Below are 7,500 nucleotides of genomic sequence, written 5' to 3' on the forward strand. Positions count from 1 at the left end.
AATAAAAATTCTATTAATTTACGATTACACAAATAATTATAATTATAAATGGTCATTCGAAAATTGTGATATAACATAAATTATGTGTTTTTGTATTTTAATGGATAAACTTTGCGTGTATATGTACCATAATATGCATGCGTTGCACAAATGTATTGGTCATTATTTCTATGAGCATACATTGTATAAACGCAACAACCTAAATATATATTGTTGTACCTGTTTCCAGGTTAATGTTTTACATATGTTTATATTAATATTCTTGTTTGGCTATCTTATTGAAATTGTTTCATATACCATATTTTTATAAATTATGTAAGACTAAGACATTTCGCAACATTTTTTAGGTAAATCAATTTTATTGAAGGAATTGATATATGCCAGTAAAATGGTGTATTTTTAATTTCTTTCAATAAATATATTTTTGACAATGAAATAAACAAAAAAAAATTGTATCACTCTAAGCGGTGGATCACTCGGCTCATGGGTCGATGAAGAACGCAGCAAACTGTGCGTCATCGTGTGAACTGCAGGACACATGAACATCGACATTTTGAACGCATATCGCAGTCCATGCTGTTATGTACTTTAATTAATTTTATAGTGCTGCTTGGACTACATATGGTTGAGGGTTGTAAGACTATGCTAAATAAGTTGCTTTAAATGTTTTTTAATATTTGAGCATATGGTATATTATTGGATAAATAATGTGTGCACTTTATTAGTGCACACACGAAATATTCATAATATTAATTTATATATGGATATACATACCAACTCTCATTGTGTATAATTTGTATGAGAAAACTGAAGATATATATTTTCTTTTTCAAATTCAAATAATATCGAGAAATGTCTAGCATAAAAATGAAATGAAAGTTTTTTTTTCATCTAGAATTGTCTCGATTATTATTGATGCGATAAGAAAACTGTTGTAAATATTATTATTCTTCAAGAATTAGTGTATTCATAATATTGAATATTATATCATAGTATTCAATAAAAATTGTTTTATACAACCTCAACTCATATGGGACTACCCCCTGAATTTAAGCATATTAATTAGGGGAGGAAAAGAAACTAACAAGGATTTTCTTAGTAGCGGCGAGCGAAAAGAAATCAGTTCAGCACTAAGTCACTTTGTCTATATGGCAAATGTGAGATGCAGTGTAAGGAACATCAATATTCTAGTATGAGAAATTAACGATTTAAGTCCTTCTTAAATGAGGCCATTTACCCATAGAGGGTGCCAGGCCCGTATAACGTTAATGATTACTAGATGATGTTTCCAAAGAGTCGTGTTGCTTGATAGTGCAGCACTAAGTGGGTGGTAAACTCCATCTAAAACTAAATATAACCATGAGACCGATAGTAAACAAGTACCGTGAGGGAAAGTTGAAAAGAACTCTGAATAGAGAGTTAAATAGTACGTGAAACTGCTTAGAGGTTAAGCCCGATGAACCTGAATATCCGTTATGGAAAATTCATCATTAGAATTGTAATATTTAATTAATATTATAATAATAGTGTGCATTTTTTCCATATAAGGACATTGTAATCTATTAACATAATTAATTTATCAAAAAATTGTGAATTATTGATTATTTCAATTATAGTGCTTGCATTATAACATGATATAAATGTCATAAATTTGATAAAGTGCTGATAGATTTATATGAATACAGTGCGTTAATTTTTCGGAATTATATAATGGCATAATTTTCAATGATTTTTGTGTTTATTATATGCACTTGTATGATTAACAATGCGAAAGATTCAGGATACCTTCGGGACCCGTCTTGAAACACGGACCAAGGAGTCTAACATATGTGCAAGTTATTGGGATATAAACCTAATAGCGTAATTAACTTGACTATTAATGGGATTAGTTTTTTAGCTATTTATAGTTAATTAACACAATCCCGGGGCGCTCTATATAGTTATGTATAATGATATTTATATTATTTATACCTCTAACTGGAACGTACCTTGAGCATATATGCTGTGACCCGAAAGATGGTGAACTATACTTGATCAGGTTGAAGTCAGGGGAAACCCTGATGGAAGACCGAAACAGTTCTGACGTGCAAATCGATTGTCAGAATTGAGTATAGGGGCGAAAGACCAATCGAACCATCTAGTAGCTGGTTCCTTCCGAAGTTTCCCTCAGGATAGCTGGTGCATTTAACTGTTGTATAAAATAATCTTATCTGGTAAAGCGAATGATTAGAGGCCTTAGGGTCGAAACGATCTTAACCTATTCTCAAACTTTAAATGGGTAAGAACCTTAACTTTCTTGATATGAAGTTTAAGGTTATGATATAATGTGCCCAGTGGGCCACTTTTGGTAAGCAGAACTGGCGCTGTGGGATGAACCAAACGTAATGTTACGGTGCCCAAATTAACAACTCATACAGAAACCATGAAAGGCGTTGGTTGCTTAAAACAGCAGGACGGTGATCATGGAAGTCGAAATCCGCTAAGGAGTGTGTAACAACTCACCTGCCGAAGCAACTAGCCCTTAAAATGGATGGCGCTTAAGTTGTATACCTATACATTACCGCTAAAGTAGATGATTTATGTTACTTGTAATATAAATTTTGAAACTTTAGTGAGTAGGAAGGTACAATGGTGTGCATAGAAGTGTTTGGCGTAAGCCTGCATGGAGCCGCCATTGGTACAGATCTTGGTGGTAGTAGCAAATAATCGAATGAGACCTTGGAGGACTGAAGTGGAGAAGGGTTTCGTGTGAACAGTGGTTGATCACGAGTTAGTCGGTCCTAAGTTCAAGGCGAAAGCCGAAAATTTTCAAGTATAGAAAAATCAAAATATATTTTGCATCATACCGATTTTTATACACTTGAATAATTTTGAACGAAAGGGAATACGGTTCCAATTCCGTAACCTGTTGAGTATCCGTTTGTTATTAAATATGGGCCTCGTGCTCATCCTGGCAACAGGAACGACCATAAAGAAGCCGTCGAGAGGTATCGGAAGAGTTTTCTTTTCTGTTTTATAGCCGTACTACCATGGAAGTCTTTCGCAGAGAGATATGGTAGATGGGCTAGAAGAGCATGACATATACTGTTGTGTCGATATTTTCTCCTCGGACCTTGAAAATTTATGGTGGGGATACGCAAACTTCTCAACAGGCCGTACCAATATCCGCAGCTGGTCTCCAAGGTGAAGAGTCTCTAGTCGATAGAATAATGTAGGTAAGGGAAGTCGGCAAATTAGATCCGTAACTTCGGGATAAGGATTGGCTCTGAAGATTGAGATAGTCGGGCTTGATTGGGAAACAATAACATGGTTTATGTGCTCGTTCTGGGTAAATAGGGTTTCTATCATTTATGGTAGATTCTTGTTCCCCGGATAGTTTAGTTACGTAGCCAATTGTGGAACTTTCTTGCTAAAATTTTTAAGAATACTAATTGGGCAACTGATTAGTTCTTTTAAATTATAACGATTATCAATTAACAATCAATTCAGAACTGGCACGGACTTGGGGAATCCGACTGTCTAATTAAAACAAAGCATTGTGATGGCCCTAGCGGGTGTTGACACAATGTGATTTCTGCCCAGTGCTCTGAATGTCAAAGTGAAGAAATTCAAGTAAGCGCGGGTCAACGGCGGGAGTAACTATGACTCTCTTAAGGTAGCCAAATGCCTCGTCATCTAATTAGTGACGCGCATGAATGGATTAACGAGATTCCTACTGTCCCTATCTACTATCTAGCGAAACCACAGCCAAGGGAACGGGCTTGGAATAATTAGCGGGGAAAGAAGACCCTTTTGAGCTTGACTCTAATCTGGCAGTGTAAGGAGACATAAGAGGTGTAGAATAAGTGGGAGATATTAGACTTCGGTTTGGTATCGACAATGAAATACCACTACTCTTATTGTTTCCTTACTTACTTGATTAAATGGAACGTGTATCATTTCCTAGCCATTATACGGATGTATTTATTATATCTTATGGTATTGGGTTTTGATGCAAGCTTCTTGATCAAAGTATCACGAGTTTGTTATATAATCGCAAACAAATTCTTTAATAAGAAAATGCATTTATGTATTTTTGATTTAAAAATTTGGTATAACTCCAATTACTCAGGTATGATCCAATTCAAGGACATTGCCAGGTAGGGAGTTTGACTGGGGCGGTACATCTCTCAAATAATAACGGAGGTGTCCCAAGGCCAGCTCAGTGCGGACAGAAACCACACATAGAGCAAAAGGGCAAATGCTGACTTGATCTCGGTGTTCAGTACACACAGGGACAGCAAAAGCTCGGCCTATCGATCCTTTTGGTTTAAAGAGTTTTTAACAAGAGGTGTCAGAAAAGTTACCATAGGGATAACTGGCTTGTGGCGGCCAAGCGTTCATAGCGACGTCGCTTTTTGATCCTTCGATGTCGGCTCTTCCTATCATTGTGAAGCAAAATTCACCAAGCGTTGGATTGTTCACCCATGCAAGGGAACGTGAGCTGGGTTTAGACCGTCGTGAGACAGGTTAGTTTTACCCTACTAATGACAAAACGTTGTTGCGACAGCATTCCTGCGTAGTACGAGAGGAACCGCAGGTACGGACCAATGGCACAATACTTGTTCGAGCGAACAGTGGTATGACGCTACGTCCGTTGGATTATGCCTGAACGCCTCTAAGGTCGTATCCGTGCTGGACTGCAATGATAAATAAGGGGCAATTTGCATTGTATGGCTTCTAAACCATTAAAAGTTTATAATTTATTTTATAAACGACAATGGATGTGATGCCAATGTTATTTGTAACATAGTAAATTGGGAGGATCTATGATCACCTGATGCCGTGCTAGTTACATATTTAAACATTATTTAATACAATGACAAAGCCTAGAATCAATTGTAAACGACTTTTGTAACAGGCAAGGTGTTGTAAGTGGTTGAGCAGCTGCCATACTGCGATCCACTGAAGCTTATCCTTTGCTTGATGATTCGAAAATGTTAATAAAACAACAAATATAAAATATAATATGTGTGTTATGGTTGTTAAACACCAACTAAAACATATATATATATATATATTGTATGAGTTGTTTAAAGGTGCCATATTTGTTAATTTACTTATGATATTTTATATATTTCTTTGTAAGTTGATAATGTGTGGACCGGACCTTAAGAAAATGTTATATACAAAAAGCTTTTTGATGATGCAATACAAAATTTATGTTATTTTATAAATAACATTCTTTTCAGAATAATTGAATTGTTATTGAAAGGAATAAAGAAATTAAATTGTTTTAAACAAAACAGAGAAAGAAGAACACACATTTTATTATATATATGAGTATATATATATATATATATATATATATATATATATATATATATATGTATATATATATGATAACTGCGAAAGGCAATAGAAAACACAAAAAAATAAATATATGAAATCATATTAAAAATATATTATAATTCAATCAATGGAGAACAGTAATATGCGAATGAAAAATTTACACTCTTAAACATAAATGTTATATTTAGTGTGAAATAGAAGTTTATATTTTATTTGATATTGCATAATAATAATAAACCGATTAATAAAATTTACACTCATGAGACTTGGAATTGTTATGAAATTCAATTCAGTGTTTTCCAATACAAAATGTCAAATAATATCATGAAACATATAAATTACATGTTAGATAATAACATATGATACAAACAATGTGATATAATAGAATTTAACATGTAAAATAAATGTTGGGTAATAACGTATGGAACAACTCTACTACAATAAAAAATGTTTGCTATAGACAAAATTATATATGGAAATCACATGATTGTGGAGTATTGTCTTGCCGGCAGCCGTCAATTATAGTTCAAATTATTAAATATTTAAGTTATTCGTGTGTTATATTTAAATTAATACATGAAGAATTAATAGTGAGTGGTTGCATTTGAAAAAAGTATCATTCTTAAGGAAATGGTGTTCAAAAACCTATATATGGAGTGGTGTCGCGCACGGCAAGTCATATGAGAAAAAGTAAAAGTAACAAAATAATATGACTGTGGAGTATTGTCTTGCCGGCATGGGTCATTTATTGGGCAAATTATGAAATGTTATGAAATTCAATTCAGTGTTTTCCAATACAAAATGTCAAATAATATCATGAAACATATAAATTACATGTTAGATAATAACATATGACACAAACAATGTGATATAATAGAATTTAACATGTAAAATAAATGTTGGGTAATAACGTATGGAACAACTCTACTACAATAAAAAATGTTTGCTATAGACAAAATTATATATGGAAATCACATGATTGTGGAGTATTGTCTTGCCGGCAGCCGTCAATTATAGTTCAAATTATTAAATATTTAAGTTATTCGTGTGTTATATTTAAATTAATACATGAAGAATTAATAGTGAGTGGTTGCATTTGAAAAAAGTATCATTCTTAAGGAAATGGTGTTCAAAAACCTATATATGGAGTGGTGTCGCGCAAGGCAAGTCATATGAGAAAAAGTAAAAGTAACAAAATAATATGACTGTGGAGTATTGTCTTGCCGGCATGGGTCATTTATTGGGCAAATTATGAAATGTTATGAAATTCAATTCAGTGTTTTCCAATACAAAATGTCAAATAATATCATGAAACATATAAATTACATGTTAGATAATAACATATGACACAAACAATGTGATATAATAGAATTTAACATGTAAAATAAATGTTGGGTAATAACGTATGGAACAACTCTACTACAATAAAAAATGTTTGCTATAGACAAAATTATATATGGAAATCACATGATTGTGGAGTATTGTCTTGCCGGCAGCCGTCAATTATAGTTCAAATTATTAAATATTTAAGTTATTCGTGTGTTATATTTAAATTAATACATGAAGAATTAATAGTGAGTGGTTGCATTTGAAAAAAGTATCATTCTTAAGGAAATGGTGTTCAAAAACCTATATATGGAGTGGTGTCGCGCAAGGCAAGTCATATGAGAAAAAGTAAAAGTAACAAAATAATATGACTGTGGAGTATTGTCTTGCCGGCATGGATAATTTATTGGGCAAATTATGAAAAAATGAAGTTAATCTTGTATTATATTTTATTTAATACATGAAGAATTAATGTTGGGTGGTAGCATTTGAAAAAAGTATCATGCTTAAAGAGATGGTGTTCAAAAACCTATATATGGAGTGGTGTCGCGCAAGGCAAGTCATATGAGAAAAAGTAAAAGTAACAAAATAATATGACTGTGGAGTATTGTCTTGCCGGCATGGATAATTTATTGGGCAAATTATGAAAAAATGAAGTTAATCTTGTATTATATTTAATTTAATACATGAAGAATTAATGTTGGGTGGTAGCATTTGAAAAAAGTATCATGCTTAAAGAGATGGTGTTCAAAAACCTATATATGGAGTGGTGTCGCGCAAGGCAAGTCATATGAGAAAGAGTAAAAGTAACAAAATAATATGACTGTGGAGTATTGTCTTGCC

General features: G+C 33.1%; 2 non-coding genes across 2 annotated transcripts; both read left to right on the forward strand.

The window, feature by feature from the left end:
• Positions 1–456: 456 nt before the first annotated feature.
• On the forward strand, positions 457–635 carry LOC6571972. Its single transcript, XR_047419.1, has one exon. It is a non-coding gene; the product is annotated as a 5.8S ribosomal RNA (ribosomal RNA).
• Positions 636–1,016: 381 nt separating this feature from the next.
• Positions 1,017–4,974, forward strand: LOC122322398. The gene has a single exon (XR_006246556.1). It is a non-coding gene; the product is annotated as a large subunit ribosomal RNA (ribosomal RNA).
• Positions 4,975–7,500: the final 2,526 nt, after the last annotated feature.

The sequence above is a fragment of the Drosophila grimshawi genome, unplaced genomic scaffold, assembly GCF_018153295.1.
Source record: "Drosophila grimshawi isolate 15287-2541.00 unplaced genomic scaffold, ASM1815329v1 contig_1190, whole genome shotgun sequence".
NCBI lineage: Eukaryota > Metazoa > Arthropoda > Insecta > Diptera > Drosophilidae > Drosophila > Drosophila grimshawi.